The sequence below is a fragment of the Pleurodeles waltl genome, chromosome 6, assembly GCF_031143425.1.
Source record: "Pleurodeles waltl isolate 20211129_DDA chromosome 6, aPleWal1.hap1.20221129, whole genome shotgun sequence".
Lineage (NCBI taxonomy): Eukaryota > Metazoa > Chordata > Amphibia > Caudata > Salamandridae > Pleurodeles > Pleurodeles waltl.
Window position 1 is genome coordinate 1179950660 of NC_090445.1, and position 22317 is coordinate 1179972976.

The following is a 22317-nucleotide window of genomic DNA, read 5'->3' on the forward strand; positions in this document are numbered from 1 at the left end:
GGAACTGCATCTGTAGAGCCCAACAGCGCGGTGTAGTGCAGGGGGCTGCCGTGTCTGTAGTGTCCGCCAACGGTAGCGGTAAGCCATGCACTCAACCTGCCTTTCTTCTGTCCCCCCCTCCTTTTTGTGGTCTCCCTGTTCTTGTGTGCATCAGCATCATCAGGCGGAGGTACAGTGGCACCGGAGCACGAGGGAGCTGCATCCCACATGGCCATGAAGGCCCACACCATGGACTCTGAATACACCAGTGGGACGGAGGGCGAGGGGAGCTTCACGGCGGTCACAGGATCTGCAACCAGCAACACGGACTCGTCCTCCGATGGGAGCTCCCTTGTAGTGGTGGCAAAATCTGTGCCCCCCACTTCTACAGGTACAGCTGTCACCCCCCTACCAACACCGCCCTCCCAGCAGCCCCTCAGCCTTCGCCCTGTGCCCGCTAACCCAGGAGGGTGGGCATTACCTTCGCCCCAGGCACCTCAGCCCCTGCACCTGTCACCTCTGCTGCCCTCAGTGAGGAGGCCATTGACCTCCTCAGGTCCCGCACTGTTGGGCAGTCTACCATTTTGAATGCCATCCAGGGTGTAGAAAGGGAATTGCAACACACAAATGCATTCCTGGAGGGCATTCATTCTGGTCAGGCTGCCCTTCATCGAACGCTGCAAACTCTGGCCTCAGCATTGATGGCAGCCATTGTCCCTGTGTCTAGCCTCCCCCCTCCAACTTCCTCCACCCAGACCCAATCCCCTGTACCCCAGCCTATCCCAAGCACACCATCAGACCAGCCTGCACACACTTCAACACACAAGGGAAGCTCAGGCAAACATAAGCACCACACATCCCACATGCACTCACGCAAGCATCACACACATAGACACAGCAACATCCACTGCCTCCACTGTGGCCCCCTCCTCGTCGTCTCCCTCCTCCCTCCCAGTGTCGTCTACACTCTCACCTGCATGCACTACCACTACAGCCACTAGGTCCTGCACCAGCACACCCACCAGCACAGCCCGCTCACCTGCACTCACCGCCCCCACTACCATTTACACGTCCCCTGTGTCCTCTCCCAGTGTGTCTGTGACACCCCCTCCCAAAGTACACAAACGCAGGCACACACACACCCAACATACATCCACCTCACGACAGCCTCCAGCGCATGCACCTGCACCCAAAGCCACAAAAGTTACACCTCCTACAACCACCTCCCCTTCCTCCACTCCCAGACCCCCTCCAGCTACCCGTCCCAGTGTTCCTAAGAAAATTTCCTGACCAAGCTTGACCTCTTCCCCCCCTCAAATTCATAGGTCCCGTACTAGCACCTCAGCCAAAAAATCTCCGGTACCAGTGGTGCCTGTTAGAGGTATGTGGAGTGCACCGGGCACCAGGGCAGCCAGTGTGACACGGAGCCACAGCGCAGCCAGTCCCCCCCTGTGAAGCACCAGAAGTTGGACAGTGCCTGGCGGGAGTGGGGGAAGGCTCCAGCCAGCAAAGCCGCTCACAAGGGTCCCGGGGGGAGTGTCGACTCAGTTGTGACTCCTCCGAAGGTGGGGAAGGGGCAGTAGAAATTGCCAACGTCTGGGAAGAGCAGCACAGCGGAGAAGACCGCCATCATCCCCGCTGCCCAGGAGGCCACCGCCAGCCCAATCGTCACTGGCCAGGAGGCCACCGCCAGAGTCAGTGCCCAGGAGGGCAGCCCCATCGTCACTGGCCAGGAGGCCACCGCCAGAGTCAGTGCCCAGGAGGGAAGCCCCATTGTCACTGGCCAGGAGGCCACCACCAGAGTCAGTGCCCAGGAGGCCACCGCCAGCCACAGCCCAGCTGCCCAATGAAGGACCGCCAGCCCCAGCCCCAGCCCAGCTTGGCAATGAAGGACCGCCATGGCAAGCACCGCTGAACAGGTCAGAAACTGCAAAGTCAAGCACCGCTGAACAGGGCAAGCACCGCTGAATAGGGCAAAGACCGCCATGGCAAGCAGCGCTGAACAGGTCAGAAACTGCAAAGTCAAGCACTGCTGAACAGGGCAAGCACCGCTGAACAGGGCAAAGACCGCCAACTCAAGCACCGCTAGCCCATGTGCGGCAGGGGCAGTGACGGTACTGGGACCGTCACGGGGAGAGTGATGCCCTCTGGGCACCAGTCCCCCTCCAGCACCAGTGGAGACATGCATCCACTCCGTCTGTCCGTAACAGGATGAAGCACTCTGGGCACCAGTCCCCCTCCAGAACCAGTGGAGACATGCATCCACTGCGTCTGTCCTTAACAGGATGAAGCACTCTGGGCACCAGTCTCCCTCCAGAACCAGTGGAGACATGCATCCACTCCGTCTGTCTTTAACAGGATGAAGCACTCTGGGCACCAGTCCCCCTCCAGAACCAGTGGAGACATGCATCCACTCCATCTGTCCATAACAGGATGAAGCACTCTGGGCACCAGTCCCCCTCCTGAACCAGTGGAGACATGCATCCACTCAGTCTGTCCTGCACAGGATGAAGCACTCTGGGCACCAGTCCCCCTCCAGAACCAGTGGAGCCATGCATCCACTCCGTCTGTCCTTAACAGGATGAAGCACTCTGGGCACCAGTCCCCCTCCAGAACCAGTGGAGACATGCATCCACTCCGTCTGTCTTTAACAGGATGAAGCACTCTGGGCACCAGTCCCCCTCCAGAACCAGTGGAGCCATGCATCCACTCCGTCTGTCCTTAACAGGATGAAGCACTCTGGGCACCAGTCCCCCTCCAGAACCAGTGGAGACTGTTATCCACTTGAGAGACTGTGGCTTTGCACTCCCCAGGATGTACAGTGGGCAAACCACCCACTGTAGAGACTTGAGAGACTGTGGCCTTGCACTACCCAGGATTTACCAGGGGGCAAACCGCCCACTGTAGAGACTTGAGAGACTGTGGCTTTGCACACCCCAGGATGGTACAGTGGGCAAACCACCCACTGTAGAGACTTGAGAGACTGTGGCTTTGCACTCCCCAGGATGGTACAGTGGGCAAACCACCCACTGTACAGACTTGAGAGACTGTGGCTTTGCACTCCCCAGGATGGTACAGTGGGCAAACCACCCACTGTAGAGACTTGAGAGACTGTGGCTTTGCACTCCCCAGGATACATCAATGGTCATGGAGCCCCCCCTTGTAGATCTGGTGTGGTGCACTCATCTGGCTGAGGTGCCCCCCCTTCCCTTCCTCCTGAGGTGCCTGTTGTATTTCTATCTGATGCCCCGGCAGTGTTCTCTCCGTTTTTATCAGGTATCTGATGTGGGCCTCACCCATGCATTTTGGGCCCAGTGGTCCACGGACATTGAATGGTGCATTACCTGCACTACTAATCGTGATGTATATTTTGTTGATTGTGTATATATATCTGTATATATTTGGTTACTGCATTTTGATATATTACAATGGTTGAACTCATTTCCTTTTGTCTTTGCATTCTTCCGGGGGGGTTGGGGGATGTTACTGTAATGTTTGGATATGCATTGGTGTGTGTGTTTTAGTGGGTGAGGGTCGGGGTGGGGGTGTTCCGTGTGTGTGTGTCTGACTTTTGCCTCCCCCTCACCTATGTCGTAGGTGCAGTACTCACCGTTCTCTTCGGCGCCGGCGATGATGATGGTCGTATAGGAGCAGGAAGACTATCGCAGGGAGTATTTGGAGTTCCGGTTCCATGGTGTCCTCCTTCCTCGTGGAGTGTGTAGAGGTGAGCGTTTTCCCTTTGAAATGGCTGTTTCCACCATGTTTTTATCCACGGTGAATCCCCCCCGAAAAAGGTGGCGGATTGGTAGGTTGTGATACTGTGGGCAGTACATTGTCTTCCGCCTGTCTGTTGGCGGTTACCGCCAAGCTGTTTGTCTGTACCGCCGTGGCGGTCGGAGTGTTAAAGTGGCTGTTTTTGTTGGCGGTTCCCGCCACGGTCATTATTCCAATTTTTTACCGCCGGCCTGTTTGCGGTCTTACCACCGCTTTAACACCGTCCGCCGGGGTTGTAATGAACCCCTATCTGTTAATATACTGACTATGAGACGTTGTGGTTCTTGTGTTTAATAATTAACTTTGTTTTTTTATTTTTGTCCATATTAATGTGTTAAAACCTTGAAAATGCTGCATGAACGCAGCAAAACACATGTTGGCTAATTTTGTTACAGCTGATCATTCAATAATTAGCTATGTGTTTTAATTGTACAAAAGAAATAATGCATGTAATTTGTTTATATGCACAAGATGATAAATACGAAGATGCCTGTATCTAATAATACAAATCCCAATGTTTCGCTTAACTATATTTTGAGTACCTTTCATCTCTCAGTTTTTTCTAGGAAGTTTTCTATTCATGTAAGGGTCTAATTAATTTATTATTTAATTTTCGGAAACACAAGAGAGGATATAATGGGCCCTTTCTTAGATCGTGGGGAAGAAGGAAGTGTCAGGTATGAGAAAGGAAGGGTGAATAACATTCTAGAATAGACGTCAAACAGCACAGCGATGCAGATATTAATGATTCCATTTGTTAAAATAAATTCATACAGTAATACAATTCATACAATTCATGAACTTCTAGTTCCCACCGGCACACAGCACATAACGACTGATAAAGGTCACCATCTCACAAGAATGAGACCCCAACTTTTAGACCTCTCTAACTATGCACTCCCTTCCCTCTACCTTCCTCAGTGGTATTTCTGTGTGATGCTCACAGTGGTGACAAGCGAGGTTTAGGAATTGGGGCTTAGAGACGTCTAGGAATCTGTGACTCCCACAGGAACAGAGCATCAGGTTAGTACCCAGGATCTCACAGTTTATGCCTGATGGACCTCCAGAGCTACCGTATGGAAAAAGGACATCAAATTGGTTACCTTTCCATGCAGATGTCTGCCGCAGAGGTATAGGATGTCTATGGACAACCCTTCCATGAGAACTCTGTTGTCTTTGCAAGATTGCTTTAAATTTGACAAAAAATGTTTATGACCTAAACTGGCAGTGACTGCCCCGCTCAGTGACTTTTATATTAGGCGGCAAAATACAAAAAACACTCTTTTTATTAGACGGTCCAGTTTGTAAAACAATGATTAAATATTCAACTCATTGTGCAGTAGTTGGAGAAGAGTTCATTGCAAAACATCATAGACAAAGTAAAACTGTTTGATACCCATGCAGTGCGTTTGCAGAAAGCACGTCATGTAACACATCATCAGAACAACATAGTCATGTGTGAACCCCTTACTATATGAGAATAGAACTCGTCAAGCGACTTCCATAGGCAAAACTGAAGTGTCTAATTAAAGTTTAGGAAGTCTGCCACTGTGTTATGCAGTACTACGAGACTCAAAGTTATCCAGCCATCTAAGGTACTTTGTGGTAAGCAGAACTGCAAAAAATAGCAACCATCTGGTACAATCCTTTAGACATGTGAAGGAGGCTGGGCTGGCTTGTAGTGGGTACCAGAGGTACTTACACCTTGTGCCAGGTCCAGGTATCCCTTATTAGTGTAGAAGAGGTGTTTCTAGCAGCTTAGACTGATAGAAGGTAGCTATGGCAAAGCAGCTTAGGCTGAACTAGGAGACATGTAAAGCTCCCACTATACCACCGGTGTCGTATGCACAATATCATAAGAAAACACAATACACAGAGTTACTAAAAATAAAGGTACTTTATTTTTATGACAATATGCCAAAAGTATGTCAGTGAGTACCCTCAGTATGTGGATAAGATATATACACAAGATATATGTACACAAACCAAAATTATGCAGGTAATAGCAAGAAAAGTAATGCAAGCAGTGTAGAATTACAATAGATTGCAATAGGAACACATAGGTATAGGGGCAACACAAACCATATACTCCAAAAGTGGAATGCGAACCATGAATGGACCCCAAACCTATGTGAGCTTGTAGAGGGTCGCTGGGACTGTAAGAAAACAGTGAGGGTTAGAAAAATAGCCCACCCCAAGACCCTGAAAGGTGTAAAGTGCACCTACTACCCCCAGAGAGCACAGAAGTTGTGATAGGGGGATTCTGCAGGAAGAACAAACACCAGCAATGCAACAACAGTGGATTTCCGGACCTGAGTACCTGTAAGACAAGGGGACCAAGTCCAATAGTCACAACAGTGTTGAGAGTGGACAGGAGCCCAGGAAATGCCGGCTGAGGGAGCCCTCACAGAAGCAGACAGCAACTGCAGAAGTACCTGAACAGGCACTTGGAAGAAAAGTGAACTGGAGTCTACCTGAAGTCACAAAAAAGGGAGTCCCACGACGCCAGAGGACAACTCAGAAGGTTGTGCACTGCAGGAAGGAGTGTCGGGGCCCAGGATTGGCTGTGCATGAAGGAAATCCTGGAAGAGTGCACAGGAGCCGGAGCAGCTGCAAATCACGCGGTACCCAGCAATGCAGTCTAGCATGGGGAGGCAAGGACTTACCTCCACCAAACTTGGACTGAAGAGTCACTGGACTGTGGGAGTCACTTGGACAGAGTTGCTGAGTTCCAGGGACCATGCTCGTTGTGCTGAGAGGGGACCCAGAGGACCAGTGATGCAGTCTTTTGGTGCCTGCGGTTGCAGGAGGAAGATTCCGTCGACCCACAGGAGATTTCTTCAGAGCTCCTGGTGCAGAGAGGAGGCAGGCTACCCCAAGAGCATGCACCACGTGGAAACAGTCAAGAAAGCCGGCTGGATGAAGCGATACAAGGTTGCTAGTAGTCATCTTGCTACTTTGTTGCGGTTTTGCAGGCGTCCTGAGCAGTCAGCGGTCGATCCTTTGGCAGAAGGTGAAGAGGGAGATGCAGAGGAACTCTGATGAGCTCTTGCATTCGTTATCTGAAGAATTCCCCAAAGCAGAGACCCTAAATAGCCAGAAAAGGAGGTTTGGCTTCCAAGGAAGGAGGATTGGCTACCAAGAGAGGTAAGAGCCTATCAGAAGGAGCCTCTGACCTCACCTGCTGGCACTGGCCACTCAGAGCAGTCCAGTGTGCCACAAACACCTCTGTTTCCAAGATGGCAGAGGTCTGGGACACACTGGAGGAGATCTGGGCACCTCCCCTGGGAGGTGCAGGTCAGGGGAGTGGTCACTCCCCTTTCCTTTGTCCAGTTTCGCACCAGAGCAGGGCTGGGGGATCCCTAAACCGGTGTGGACTGGCTTATGCAGAGATGGGCACCATCTGTGCCCATCAAAGCATTTCCAGAGGTTGGGGGAGGCTACTCCTCCCCAGCCCTGACACCTATTTCCAAAGGGAGAGAGTGTTACACCCTCTCTCAGAGGAAATCCTTTGTTCTGCCTTCCTGGGCCAGGGCTGCCTGGACCCCAGGAGAGCAGAAACCTGTCTGAGGGGTTGGCAGCAGCTGCAGTGGAGACCCCGGAAAGGCAGTTTGGCAGTACCCGGGTACTATGCTACAGACCCGGGGGATCATGGAATTGTCCCCCAATGCCAGAATGGCATTGGGGTGACAATTCCATGATCTTAGACATGTTACATGGCCATGTTCGGAGTTACCATTGTGACGCTGTACATAGGTAGTGACCTATGTACAGTGAACGCGTGAAATGGTGTCCCCGCACTCACAAAGTCTGGGAAATTTGCCCTGAACGATGTGGGGGCACCTTGGCTAGTGCCAGGGTGCCCACACACTAAGTAACTTTGCACCCAACCTTCACCAGGTGAAGGTTAGACATATAGGTGACTTATAAGTTACTTAAGTGCAGTGGTAAATGGCTGTGAAATAACATGGGCGTTATTTCATGCAGGCTGCAGTGGCAGGCCTGTGTAAGAATTGTCAGAGCTCCTGATGGGTGGCAAAAGAAATGCTGCAGCCCATAGGGATCTCCTGGAACCCCAATACCCGGGTACCTCAGTACCATATACTAGGGAATTATACGGGTGTACCAGTATGCCAATGTGAATTGGTAAATTTAGTCACTAGCCTGTTAGTGACAAATTTGGAAAGCAGATAGAGCATAACCACTGAGGTTCTGGTTAGCAGAGCCTCAGTGAGACAGTTAGGCATCACACAAGGAACACATACAGGGCACATACTTATGAGCACTGGGGCCCTGCCTGGCAGGGTCCCAGTGACACATAGACTAAAACAACATATATACAGTGAAATATGGGGGTAACATGCCAGGCAAGATGGTACTTTCCTACACATGTGAGAAGTACCATCACAGCAGAGGGTTCTTGTATCTCACGGTACTCTTACCTTGATTCCAAGGACTTGGCAATGGTACAGGGATCGCATGGATACAGACATGCACAATTACACCCCTCTCCAAACCAGAGAACGATCAAAGGTGGGTGAAGTCATTCTATATAGGTGGTGGAAATTCTTTGCTCACCCTGCCTTGCTACCAATTGAAGGCCCCAAAGGAAAGTGTAAATTTTCATGTCAAGTTAGGATCCAGGGGTGGGGTTAATGAGGGGGGAATTATAGATGCAGGAATATATAAGCAGAACCATCCTTATGGGTGGAAGGAGATGCCTAACAGATAGTATGGTTTGCTGACTGGCACTCCTCTACCTTGCAGGCAAAGAAAGATATGGAAGGAGGGATTAGGGATATTTGATTTGGGAGAAAATGCTCAAATATTAATATGGAGCGCAAACTGGCCCCTTCTGCCTTGTAGGGTGAAGTAGAAGCAGAGGCTCAGAAGAGCACACAATGTACTAGTCATTGACCGTATCCCACCTGTAGGAGGCTTGCCTGGTTTATAGTGGGTACCTTGGATACGTACACCTTATACCAGGTCTAGTTATCCCTTATTAGTGAAGTAGTAGTGTTCTAGCAGCTTAGGCTGATAGAGGTAGCTATAGCAGAGCAGCTTAGGCTGAAGTAGTAGACATGCAAAGCTCATGCAATAACACTTATACTCACACAGTACTTATACACAACAAAGACAATACTCAGTGTTACCAAAAATAAATATATGTATTTGGGTGACTGTGACGGGTCAGACCGATTCGACCCGCACACCAGGGCGACTAGTGCTGCCGCTGTCGGGGAGGACCCGGAAGTGACTCCGAGGTCACGGCTTCCCATTGGTTCCTTCCTCCATTCGCGGGACTCCAGGAACTTAAAAGGAGAGGTCCCGGAGATCGAGAGGTGGTGGAGGATCTAGGAAGAAGTGTTCCAGGAGGCGTCAGGAGACGATCCACAGAAGCCAGTGAGGACCCAGAGGAAAGGAGGAATTGTTGCAGCATCGAGGATCCCAGAGGTCGGAGGCCAAGCAGAACGGAGAACCAGCATGGTCCCAACCTGGGACGAAGTCCGCCGGCCCCGGGAAGTAAATTCCTAGGACCCGCCACGCTTCAGGAGATGCGTTGCCAAGCCAGGTACGGGGCTGAAAACACGGTAGGTTTGGGGAGGACGGAAGGGTGGAGACATACAGAAAGGTAGAGCACGAGCACAGGGTGGGAGGTATAAGGAAAGGGGTGGGAGGTCAAGGGGGGTAAGCACTGTGAGGGGAACAAACAAAAGCCTGTGGGGAAGGGACACAGGAAGCAGAGATCGGTAGAAAGAAAAGGGAAGATTACCCAAATGTGCAGAAGACGCTTCAGAATTGAATGAGAAAAAGAAAGAGAAGAGAATTTATCAGAAATGAAGACAGCCAAAATAAAGTTAAGCGGACAGTTCTGAGTAAGCACCGAGGACAGAAAGAAAGTAAAAAGTCGAATCACAGGGAAAGGAAGAAAAGGAGGAAAGAGCAAGTAAGAAAAGGGAAGATAAGAGCGGAATACAGAAGAAAGGAAAGGAAAGAGCCGAAACATGGATTAAGAAAGAAAGAGAGAGAGAGAAGAAAGGGAAACAAAAAGAGCAATTGTACATCAACACTTACCATGCCTATTCTTCTTGTGTCCCCACATGCTTCCCGAGAGGCCTATAGAGAACACAGAAAGAAGAAGATGAGATTAATCCTGCAAGACGGGAAGAGACATATACCACGAACATTCTTACTATACATTGCTCTGTAAACTTAAATAAATCTCACGTACCTATAGACTCCATCAGTATTGCGTGCTTGATCTCGGCCAGCCTACGACAAAGTGGTGTCAGAAGTGGGATTTCTGGAGGACTCTTAAGATGGAGGAGAAACCCACCATGGCGGACATTATAGCTCAGTTAGCGGAGGGACAACGACACCTCCAGCTAATGTGGGAACGTCAGATGAAGGAAGCAAAAGAGGAACGCGAGGCCCTACAGACCGCCCTGAAGAGCCAGGCCACAATCATGGCTAATAATCAGTTAGTCCATGAAACCGCCCTACGTAAACTAATGGGCACAATCGCTCACACTAAGGTACATCCCAATGTACCAAGCAGTGTCTTACAAAAATATCAGGACCAAGAAGATCCCAACTCCTTTTTCCTGATTTTTGAGAGAGTAGCAAGCACTGCTAATTGGCCCGAGGACAAGTGGGGCCAGTATATCGCCCCTTTATTAACGGGGCATCTCCAAGCAACATACCAAGCAATCAATCCCAGTGGAACTCTCCCCTATAAAGAAATAAAAAAAAACATCCTAGAAAGAGTAGGGCTTGACAGTGAGAGTTACCGGACCAAAGTTCGACATACGAAGTGGCAACCCCAGGAAAACCCACGTACCCTCTACTACCGGATACAACATGCTGCTGGTCAGTGGTTACATCCCACCGAAAAAACCGAGAAGAGATGTTTGATGTAATCATCTTGGAACAATTTTTAGATGCTCTACCAAACACAACCTGTAATTGGGTTTGCCAACACCCTGGGTTGACCAATGACACAGTCATTGATCTTGTCTGTGCTTTCCACAGGAGTCCAGACTTTAGAGCTACCTCCAGCCGATCCTCAGTCCCTTCCCCTGTGCGCCCCACAATAGGAAGAGGAGCCGCTCCAAGGTCACTGGGAACGCAGGATCCAGAGAGGACACAGATACCCCATCCTTCCCAATCCACTTTCCCTGCTTCTGAACCTAAGTGCTATCATTGTTTGGAGTGGGGTCACATAGCCCGATATTCCCCCCAGAAAAAGGACACGGAAGAACAAATGAAGATAGGCGTTGCAAAGGGAAGAGTTTTCTGGGCCGGTGAATCCAAACCTACCTACACCTTCCCTATCCTTCTCAATGGCAAAGAAAGGGTGGCCCTGGTTGACTCAGGATGCACCCAGAGCGTCATCCGACAGGAATTGATCGACCCCGGACAAGGGCTACCCCAGGCCCAAGTACTGATAGCTTGTGTCCACGGCAATCAGAGGTATTATCCAGTGGCAGTCATCAACCTCCAGTAGAGAGGAGAAAAAGAAACCCTCAAGGTGGGTGTGCTACCCCACCTGGAGGAGGACATTATAATTGGAACTGACTATGCTGCCTTTGCCCTTTTGTTGACAAAAGCAGGACAAGAACACACTATGAAAATGTGGTGGAATGAGGTCCCCTATGACGCCAGGAAAGAGGCCAGTCTGATTCCTAGAAAGTGGCCAAGCAAGCGACAGAAAAGGATACAGCAGCACCAATATGCGGAAAAAACATTTGAACTTACCAAGAGGAATCCAGGAGCCACAGGCAAAGTGTATACAGTGGCCGGAGATTTCAGACAAAGCCAGAGAGACGATCCTTCCTTAAAGAACGCATGGCAGCAGGACCTGAAGCACGAGGACAACGGGGTAGGTCCTAAATTATTCGTCCAGAACCAACTCCTATATAGACGTCCTCAGGCTAACGATGACCGGCCAAACCAGCTATTAGTCCCCAGTAGTCACAGACACCAGGTTCTGCATCTTGCTCATGGAGACCAAGGGGAAGGGCATCTAGGTAGGGAAAAGACCGAGGAAGCTGTCCTCAGGCGGTTCTATTGTCCCGGGGTTTTCGGGGATGTCCGTAGACATTGTTCGACTTGCCTGAAATGTCAATTATATAATCCCGCTACACACCCACCAGCTCCCTTACAGCCGTTACCCATCATTGAAACTCCCTTTTCCCGCGTGGGCATGGATATCATTGGGCCTCTCAACCCATCCAGTAAAGGTCAGCAGTATGTCTTGGTATTGGTGGATTATGCCACCCGGTATCCAGAGGCTATTCCCCTCCCCAGCATGCATACTAAAGTAATCGCACAAGCCATGATAGAGTTTTTTTCACTGGTAGGTTTTACAAAGGAGATTTTAACCGACCAAGGCACACCATTTATGTCCAGACACATGGCTGAAGTAAGCAAGACCTTAGGTATCAAGCAGATTAGAACATCAGTATATCACCCTCAAACAGACGGTCTCGTGGAAAGATATAATCGGACCATTAAGTCCCTACTAAAAAAAAAGCATTACCGACGATGGTAGGGATTGGGAAAAAAAATTACCCCTGGTATTGTATGCAATACGCACACATGTACAGTCTTCCCTAGGGCACAGTCCCTTTGAATTGTTGTTTGGGCGACCCCCTCGCACCCTTCTCGAGATGTTAGCTGAACAATGGGAAGAGACAGACGAGGAGAGTAAAGATCTACTCACATATACCAAGGAGTTGAGGGATAACCTACACTCAGTATGGGAAAAGGCCCACACTACCTTACGCACCTCCCAAGAGAAGCAAAAAAAGGGGTATGACACCAGGAGTGTGCTCCGGAGTTTAAAAGTAGGAGATAAGGCATTGGTACTCCTTCCCATCTGTGAAAACAAACTATTGGCTTGGTGGCAGGGACCATACGAAGTACTTGAACAAATCAACCCCACTACCTATAAACTGGCTCTTCCCCACGGCCACGGTAGGGAACAAATATATCACATAAATATCTTTAAAAAATGGCAGGAACCCGTTAATGTCGAAACAGTCCAATACATCAAAAATAACAGTATTGAGGAAATCCCATACCCAGCTCTCTCCCTACCACTCTGTCCGGAGGAGTCTAGACCTCAAACCAATACCACCCTCCCAGAAACACAGCTTATATCCCTGTTACAAGTTACTGAGGTATATCAGGATGTTTTTTCCAAACAGCCCCGGCATACCCAGTTAGCTGAACATATGATTCGAACTAAAAATGAATCTATATCAAGACAAAGACCCTATTGTATCCCAGAGGCAAAGAAATTCCTAATAGAACAAGAGGTACAAACCATGTTGAAAGCAGGAATCATAGAACCCTCCAACAGCCCATGGTGTTCTCCGGTAGTACTGGTCCCAAAACCAGATGGGAGTACTCGGTTCTGCGTACATTATAGGCAGCTCAATGAACTGACTTATTTTTACGCTTACCCCATGCCCCGTATTGATGAACTTCTGGAAAGATTAGGACAAGCCAGGTTTTTGTCCACCCTGGATCTAACCAAGGAGTATTGGCAGATCCCCTTAAAAGCAGCTGATAAGGAAAAGACTGCCTTTGTGGCCCCATCTGGTTTATACCAATTTACTGTTCTCCCCTTTGGGTTACGTGGGGCCCCAGCCACATTTCAAAGACTAATGGATAAGGTCCTACGTCCCCATCAGGCATTTGCAGCGGCATATCTAGATGATATAGTGATATCCAGCAAGACATGGACAGATCATCTAGACCACTTAAGGGCGGTCCTACAGGCGTTAAGGGAAGCTCGCTTAACGGCGTACCCTGAGAAGTGTAGTTTAGGATTCACGACAATCAGATATCTAGGATATGTATTGGGGGAGGGAATGGTTCAGCCCCAGATAGAGAAAGTAGATGCTATCCAACAGATACCATTACCAAAGTCCAAGAAGGACGTACAGGCTTTCCTCGGTCTAGTTGGGTATTACCAGCGGTTTATCCCACACTTCTCAACCGTGGCAGAACCTCTTACTAACTTGCTAAAGAATTCCTCTCCCAAAACCTTCTCCTCACTTCCCGCATTTGCCTGCCACAGTTTTGAACAGTTGAAACACGCCCTGTCCACCGACCCGGTACTATGTTGTCCGGATTTCCAAAAATCTTTTTTTCTCCAGACGGTCGCCTCTGATGTTGGACTTGGGGCGGTGTTATCTCAACCTCAAATGGATGGGTCCCTTCACCCTCTGCTATATATCAGTAGGAAGCTGCTCCCTAGAGAGACACATTACCCCACCATTGAGAAAGAGTGTTTGCCCATTAAATGGGCTATTGAGGCATTTCGATATTATCTCAGTGGGCGCACCTTTACCCTGCTTACGGACCATGCCCCTCTCACGTGGCTCGCTCGCAACAAGGACTCGAACGTTCGTGTTCTAAGGTGGTTTCTCTCTTTGCAACCCTTCTCCTTCCAGATTCTGCACTCTCCGGGCCGCCACATGTTGAATGCTGATTACTTATCCGCTATCCTGCTACTGAGCATCATCTGCAGGCGCTCTCTAGGGGGAGTGTCTGTGACGGGTCGGACCGAATCGGTCCGCACACCAGGGCGACTAGTGCTGCCGCTGTCAGGGAGGACCAGGAAGTGACCCTGAGGTCACGGCTTCCCATTGGTTCCTTCCTCCATTCGCGGGACTCCAGGAACTTAAAAGGAGAGGTCCCGGAGATCGAGAGGAGGTGGAGGATCGAGGAGGAAGTGTTCCAGGAGGCGTCAGGAGATGATCCACAGAAGCCAGAGTACCCAGAGGAAAGGAGGAATCGTCGGAGCATCGAGGATCCCAGAGGTCGGAGGCCAAGCAGAACGGAGAACCAGCACGGTCCCAACCTGGGACGAAGACCGCCGGCCCCGGGAAGTAAATCCCTAGGACCCGCCATGCTTCAGGAGAAGCATGGCCAATCCAGGTATGGGGCTGAAAATGGGTAGGGCTGGGGAGGACGGAAGGGTGGAGACATACAGAAAGGGAGAGCACGAGCAAAGCGTGGGAGGTATAAAGAAAGGGGTGGGAGGTCAAGGGGGGAAGCACTGTGAGGGGAACAAACGAAAGCCTGTGGGGAAGGGACACAGGAAGCAGAGATCGGTAGAAAGAAAAGGGAAGATTACCCAAATGTGCAGAAGACGCTTCAGAATTGAATGAGAAAAAGAAAGAGAAGAGAATTTATCAGAAATGAAGACAGCCAAAATAAAGTTAAGCGGACAGTTCTGAGTAAGCACCGAGGACAGAAAGAAAGTAAAAAGTCGAATCACAGGGAAAGGAAGAAAAGGAGGAAAGAGCAAGTAAGAAAAGGGAAGATAAGAGCGGAATACAGAAGAAAGGAAAGGAAAGAGCCGAAACAGGGATTAAGAAAGAGAGAGAGAGAGAGAAGAAAGGGAAACAAAAAGAGCAATTGTACATCAACACTTACCATGCCTATTCTTCTTCTGTCCCCACGTGCTTCCCGAGAGGCCTATGGAGAACATAGAAAGTAGAAGACGAGATTAATCCTGCAAGACGGAAAGAGACATATACCACGAACATTCTTACTATACATTGCTCTGTAAACTTAAATAAATCTCACGTACCTATAGACTCCATCAGTCCTGCGTGCCTGATCTCGGCCAGCCTACGACAGTGACACAGTACCAAAAATATCTTAGAGGCAATACTCCTTCTGGAGGTAAGTATTATACACAATACTTACACTAGACACCAAAATAAGGCAAGTAATTAGACACAGTATAGTGCAAATAATAGGAAATGCTATAGAATGCAATGGGAGAAAATAGGTCTAGGGGCAACACAAACTATATACTAAGAAAGTGGAATGCAAATCACAAATTCCCCCCTAGACAAGTGTAGTGTCTGCAGAATCACTGGGAGAGTAAGAATAAAGTAAAGGTAAGTAAATTACCCCACCCCAGAGCCCAGAAAAGCAGGAGTAAAGTACTGCAAGTTTCCTTAGGACACACTACTCCTCGTTCTTGGGATTTTGCATCAGCCAACCAAGTCTGCAAACAACAACTGCTGGATTATTGGACCTGAAGATCTGCAAAGGAAGGGGGCCAAGTCCCGAAGTCGAAAGAAGTTCCAGGAAAGACAGGATCCCCTGCCAACCCAGAAGAGGGTGCAAAAGAAGAGTCCCCAGTTAGTTGAAGACTGCAGAAATGCACCCTAGGAAGATGCCATCGGGTTCCTGCATGATGCAAAAGATGTGCCATTGGCATGAAGATCGTTGCAGATGAGATTTCATGTTGGAGGGCGCCAACAAGCCTTGGCTATGGCAAAAGTGCATTTTTTATCAAAATGGCGCTGGATGAACCCAGGAGGAATCTGGGGGCCTCAACTCTGTGTCAGGAGGAAGAGGGGCTCTCAGCACTTTAGAGAGCCCTCAGGATGCCAGCCAACACCCCCAGAAGCTGCAGGATCCAGGTTCAAAGGAAGTGCAAAATGTGGTTGATGCAGCACAACAAAAGAAGGTCCCATGCTGCTGGAGAAAAACTCAGCACGTTGAACATCGCAGGGTGGAGTGCTGGGGACCTGGGCCAGGCTGTGCATGAAGGACTTTTGCAAAGAGTGCACAGAGGCATCAGGAGGTGAAGAAGACACAATGCACAGGGGTACCATAGTTCCTGGAGAAGGCAAGGTCTTACCTCCTCCAATTTGCGTCAACAGGACCTCAGGACAGTCTATGTCAATGACGTCCACCCTCTGTGTCCTTAGGAGCATGCTCATCGCCGTGAGAGGAGTCCCAGGGTACTGGTCGCCACCTTGGAAGGTGCCTGCTTGGAATGGGGGAGTGACTCTGTCACTCCACGGGAGATTTCTTCGGTCCTTCTGGTGCAGGATGAAGACGGGGAGTCCCCAGAGCATGCACACCATGGAAACTGTTGCAGTTGCTGACTTGGAGCTGATGTTGTAGAAAAAAAGTGTCTCTTGTAGACACTTTGTTGCAGTTACAGCATTTCTTGGAGCAGGCTGCGGTTGATCCGAGGTCAGAGGATGTTGAAGTTGTTGCATAGGATTCCTGAAGGAAACTTGCAAGCAGAATCTGAAGAGAACCCACAGGAGAGACCCTAAATAGCCCTGAGAGGGGGATTGGTTACCTTATCAGGTATGGACCTATCAGGAGGGGTCTCTGACGTCACCTGCTGGCACTGGCCACTCTGAGGCCTCCAGAGTGCCCCCACACCTTGCAAAGGAAGATGGCTGAAGTCTGGGACACACTGGAGGAGCTCTGGGCACCACCCCTGGGGTGGTGATGGACAGGGGAGTGGTCACCCCCTTTTCCTTTGTCCAGTCTCCCGACAGAGCAGGGGAGAAGGGGTCCCTGAACTGGTGTAGACTGGTTTATGCAAGGAGGGCACCATCTGTGCCCTTCAAAGCATTTCCAGAGGCTGGGGAGGTTACCCCTACCCAGCCTGTATCACCTATTTCCAAAGTGAGAGGGTGTAACACCATGCTCTCAGAGGAAATGCTTTGTTCTGCCTTCCTAGAACTGGGCTGCCCAGACCCCAGGAGGGCAGAACCCTGTCTGTGAGGTGGCAGCAGCTGTAGCTGCAGTGCAAGCCTCAGAGAGAAGGTTTGGCAGTACCCGGGGTCCATGGTGGAGCCCCCGGGATGCATGGAATTGGCTCCCCAATACCAGATTTTGACTGGGGGGATAATTCCATGATCTTAGATATGTTAAATGGCCATATTTGGAGTTACCATTCTGAAGCTACATATAGGTATTGACCTATATGCAGTGCACACGTGTAATGGCGTCCCCGTACTCATAAAGTCTGGGGAAATGGCCCTGAACTATGTGTGGGCACCTTTGCTAGTGTATGGGTACCCTCACACTTAGTAACTTTGCACCTAATGTTCAGCAAGTGAAGGTTAGACATATAGGAGACTTATAAGTTACTTAAGTGCAGTGAAAATGGCTGTGAAATAACGTGTGCGTTATTTCACCCAGGCTGTTTGGCAGGCCTGTGCAAGGGTTTGTCTGAGCTCCCTATGGGCGGCAAAAGAAATGCTGCAGCCCATTTGGATCTCCTGGAACTCCAATGCCCTGGGTACCTAGGTACCATATACTAGGGACTTATAAGGGGGATCCAGTATACCAATTGAAATTGGTAAATGTAGTCACTGGCCTACAGTGACAAATGTAAAAGCAGAGAGAGCATAAGCAATGAGCTTCTGGTTAGCAGAGCCTCAATGACACAGTTAGGCACTACAGAGGCATACATATTAGGCCACACACTATGAGCACTGGGGTCCTGGCTAGCAGGATCCCTGTAGGACAGGCAAAACACACTGACATATAGGTTTTTATTTATGATCACTGGGGTCCTGTATAGCAGTATCCTTGTGACACAGTAAAAACACACTGCTACACATTCACAAATAGGCCAAAAGAGGGGGGGGGGGTAACCATGCTAGAAAGAGGCTACTTTCCTACACACTATATAAAACCTATTAAATACTACCAATAGGTCTCAGTGGTAAGAAGCAATGGTCTCATCTCTGGTTTGCTCCTGTTGCTGATGACCTTTCAACATAGGCAACAGCCCTGTGCCCCCTCTTTCCTTTTCTAGATAACAAGGACAAGTGAGTGTGACACAAAGAAAGAGAAAAAGAGAGTGGAAAAGACAGAGGTGAAAGAGGAGAGACAATAGGGACAAGTGGCCGTGGAAATGTGTGTGAGAGAGAGACAAAAAAAGAGAGCAAGCAAGAGTTGGGGGAATAATAGTATAAGCATGTGTGAGAGAAAAAGACCAAGAAAAAGAAAGTGAGAGCAGAAGGAACAATTCTGGGGTGTAAGAGAGAGTAAAAATGTGAACGTTTTCACCAAAAAAGATAAATGCTTTGTTACTGAAAAGGAAAAGATCCCACCAACGTCCAGGAGCAGAAGATGCAGTGATGGGAAGGTGCTCTGTGATGCAGTCCTTGGTTCCTGATGTTGTGTCACATAGGCCATTATTGATTTATCATGTCTGTCACTGGGCCACTCCTGTCCAAGCAGAGCAGGCAGGGAACACTTTGGTGCAGTGTCCTTCTCCATGTTGTGACCAGAATGCTCATATGTAAGGAAAGCACTCACCAAATTTGGACAGAAGGGCCACTGGACTGTGGGAGACACTTGGGCCCAGTTCCTGTGTTCCAGGGACCACGCTCGTCAGGCTGAGAGGGGACCCAGAGGTCCGGTGATGCAGTCTTTTGGTGCCTGCGTTAGCAGGGGGAAGATTCTGTCGACCTACGGGAGATTTCTTCTTGGCTTCCAGTGCAGGGTGAAGGCAGGCAGCCCTCAGAGCATGCACCACCAGGAAACAGTCGAGAAAGCCGGCAGGATGAGGAGCTACAAAGTTGCTGGTAGTCGTCTTGCTACTTTGTTGCAATTTTGCAGGCGTCCTGGAGCAGTCAGCGGTCGATCCTTGGCAGAAGTCGAAAAGGGAAGTGCAGAGGAACTCTGGTGAGCTCTTGTATTCGTTGTCTGAGGAATAGCCCAGAGGAGAGACCATAAATAGCCAGAAAAGGAGGCTTGGCTACCAAGAAAGGAGGTTTGGCTACCAAGAGAGGTAAGAACCTATCAGGAGGGGTCTCTGATGTCACCTGCTGGCACTGGCCACTCAGAGCAGTCCAGTGTGCCCCCAACACCTCTGAATCCAAGATGACAGAGGTCTGGGACACACTGGAGTAGCTCTGGGCACCTCCCCTGGGAGGTACTGGTCAGGGGAGTGGTCACTCCCCTTTCCTTTGTCCAGTTTCGCGTCAGAGCAGGGCTGGGGGAATCCCTGAACCGGTGTAGACTGGCTTATGCAGAGATGGGCACCATCTGTGCCCATCAAAGCATTTCCAGAGGCTGGGGGAGGCTACTCCTCCCCAGCCCTTCATACCTATTTCCAAAGGGAGAGGGTATAACACCCTCTCTCAGAGGAAATCCTTTGTTCTGCCTTTCTGGGCCGGGGCTGCCCACGCCCCAGGAGGGCAGAATCCTGTTTGAGGGGTTGGCAGCAGATGCAGTGGAAACCCCGGAAAGGCAGTTTGGCAGTACCCGGGTTCTGTGCTAGAGACCCGGGGGATCATGGAATTGTCAGCCCCAATACCAGAATGGTATTGGGGTGACAATTCCATGATCTTAGACATGTTACATGGCCATGTTCGGAGTTACAATTGTGACGCTACACATAGGTAGTGACCTATGTGTAGTGCACGCGTGTAATGGTGTCCCGCACTCACAAAGTTCGGGGAATTGGCCCTGAACTATGTGGAGGTACCTTGGCTAGTGCCAGGGTGCCCACACTCTAAGTAACTTGGCACCTAACCTTCACCAAGTGAGGGTTAGACATATAGGTGACTTATAAGTTACTTATGTGCAGTGAAAAATGGCTGTGAAATAACGTGGACGTTATTTCACTCAGGCTGCAGTGGCAGTCCTGTGTAAGAATTGATGAGCTCCCTATGGGTGGCAAAAGAAATGCTGCAGCCCATAGGGATCTCCTGGAACCCCAATACTCTGGGTACCTAAGTACCATATACAAGGGAATTATATGGGTGTACCAGTGTGCCAATGAGAATTGGTAAAATTGGTCACTAGCCTGCAGTGACAATTTTTGAAAGCAGAGAGAGTATAAACACTGAGGTTCTGGTTAGCAGAGCCTCAGTGATATGGTTAGGCACCACACAGGGAACACATACAGGGCATACACTATGAGCACTGGGGTCCTGCCTAGCAGGATCCCAGTGACACAAGGGCAAAAACAAACATACATACAGTGAAAATGGGGGTAATATGCCAGGCAAGATGGTACTTTCCTACACAACCCCCCTCAAACGAAGGACAATAAGGCTAACCTTGGCCAGATGAGTCTTCATTGTCTAAGTTGAAATATCTGGAGAGTCCATCTGCATTGGAGTGGGTACTCCCAGGTATATGTTCCACTGTATAGTCCATTCCCTGTAGGGATATGGACCACCTCAAAAATTTAGGGTTTTCACCTTTCATTTGTTTTAGCCAAAGTAGAGGTTTGTGGTCTGTCTGAACAATAAAGTGAGTACCAAACAGGTATGGTCTCAGCTTTTTCAGTGCCCAGACCACAGCAAAGGCCTCCCTCTCTAGGGCAGACCAACGCTTTTCTCTAGGGGTCAACCTTCTGCTGATAAAAGCAACTGGTTGATCCTGGCCCTCAGAATTCAGTTGTGATAGTACTGCCCTACCCCTAATTCAGATGCATCAGTTTGAACAATTAATTTCTTGGAGTAACAAGGGCTTTTTAGGACAGGTGCAGAGCACATGGCCTCTTTGAGCTCTTCAAAAGCTTTCTGACAGCTGGCTGTCCATATTACCTTCTTAGGCATTTTCTTGCTAGTGAGATCATTAAGAGGGACTGCTATGGAGCCATACTTCTTTCTGAATCTCCTATAGTACCTTGTGAGGCCAAAAAAGGCTCTCACCTGGGTCTGAGTTGTAGGGGGAACCCAATCTATGATAGTTTGGATTTTCCCCTGTAGTGGTGCAATCTGTTCTCCACCAACCAGGTGGCCCAGATAAACCAATTTCCCCTGCCCTATCTGGCACTTTGAGGCCTTGATAGTAAGGCCTGCCTTTTGCAGGGCCTCCAAAACTTTACATAGATGGACCAGGTGATCATCCCAGATTGAGCTAAATACAGCAATTTAATCTAGATATGCTGCACTGAAAGCCTCTCACCCTTGCAGGACTGTGTTCACCAACCTCTGAAAAGTGGCAGGTGCATTTTTCAAACCAAAGGGCATTACTGTGAATTGGTAGTGCCCTCCAATGGTAGAAAATGCAGTCTTGGGTTTAGCATCTTCTGATAATCTAATCTGCCAATACCCTGCAGTTAGATCAAAATTGCTAAGATACTTGACAGAAGCCAGTGTATCAATGAGCTCATCTGCCCTGGGTATAGGGTGAGCATCAGTTTTGGTTACCTGATTGAGCCCTCTGTAATCTACACAAAACCTCACCTCTCTCTTTCCATCTTTGGTGTGAGGTTTTGGTACAAGCACAACTGGGCTAGCCCAGGGGCTTTCAGAAGGTTCAATCACCCCTAAGTCCAACATTTTCTGCACCTCTTGTTTAATGCAGTCCCTGACATGGTCAGGCTGCCTATACATTTTACTTTTGACAGGCAGGCTGTCTCCAGTGTCAATTGTATGTTCACACCAGGATGTTGTACCTGGTATAAGTGAAAAGAGGTCTGAAAATTGGCTTAAGAGATTGATGCAGTTGTCTTTCTGTTCTGCAGTCAGACAATCTGCTAAGACTACACCCTCCACTAAGGAATCTGCTTCAGTGGTGGAGAAGAGATCAAGGAGAGGGTCACTCTCTTCTTCCTGTCCCTCATCTGTTGCCATGAGCAGGGTGAGATCAGCCCTGTCATAGAAGGGTTTTAGGCAGTTGACATGAATCACCCTAAGGGGACTCCTGGCAGTGCCCAGGTCTGCCAAATAGGTAACCTCAACCTTCTTTTCAACAATTAGATGAGGTCCACTTCATTTGTCCTGGAGTGCTCTTGGGGCCACAGGC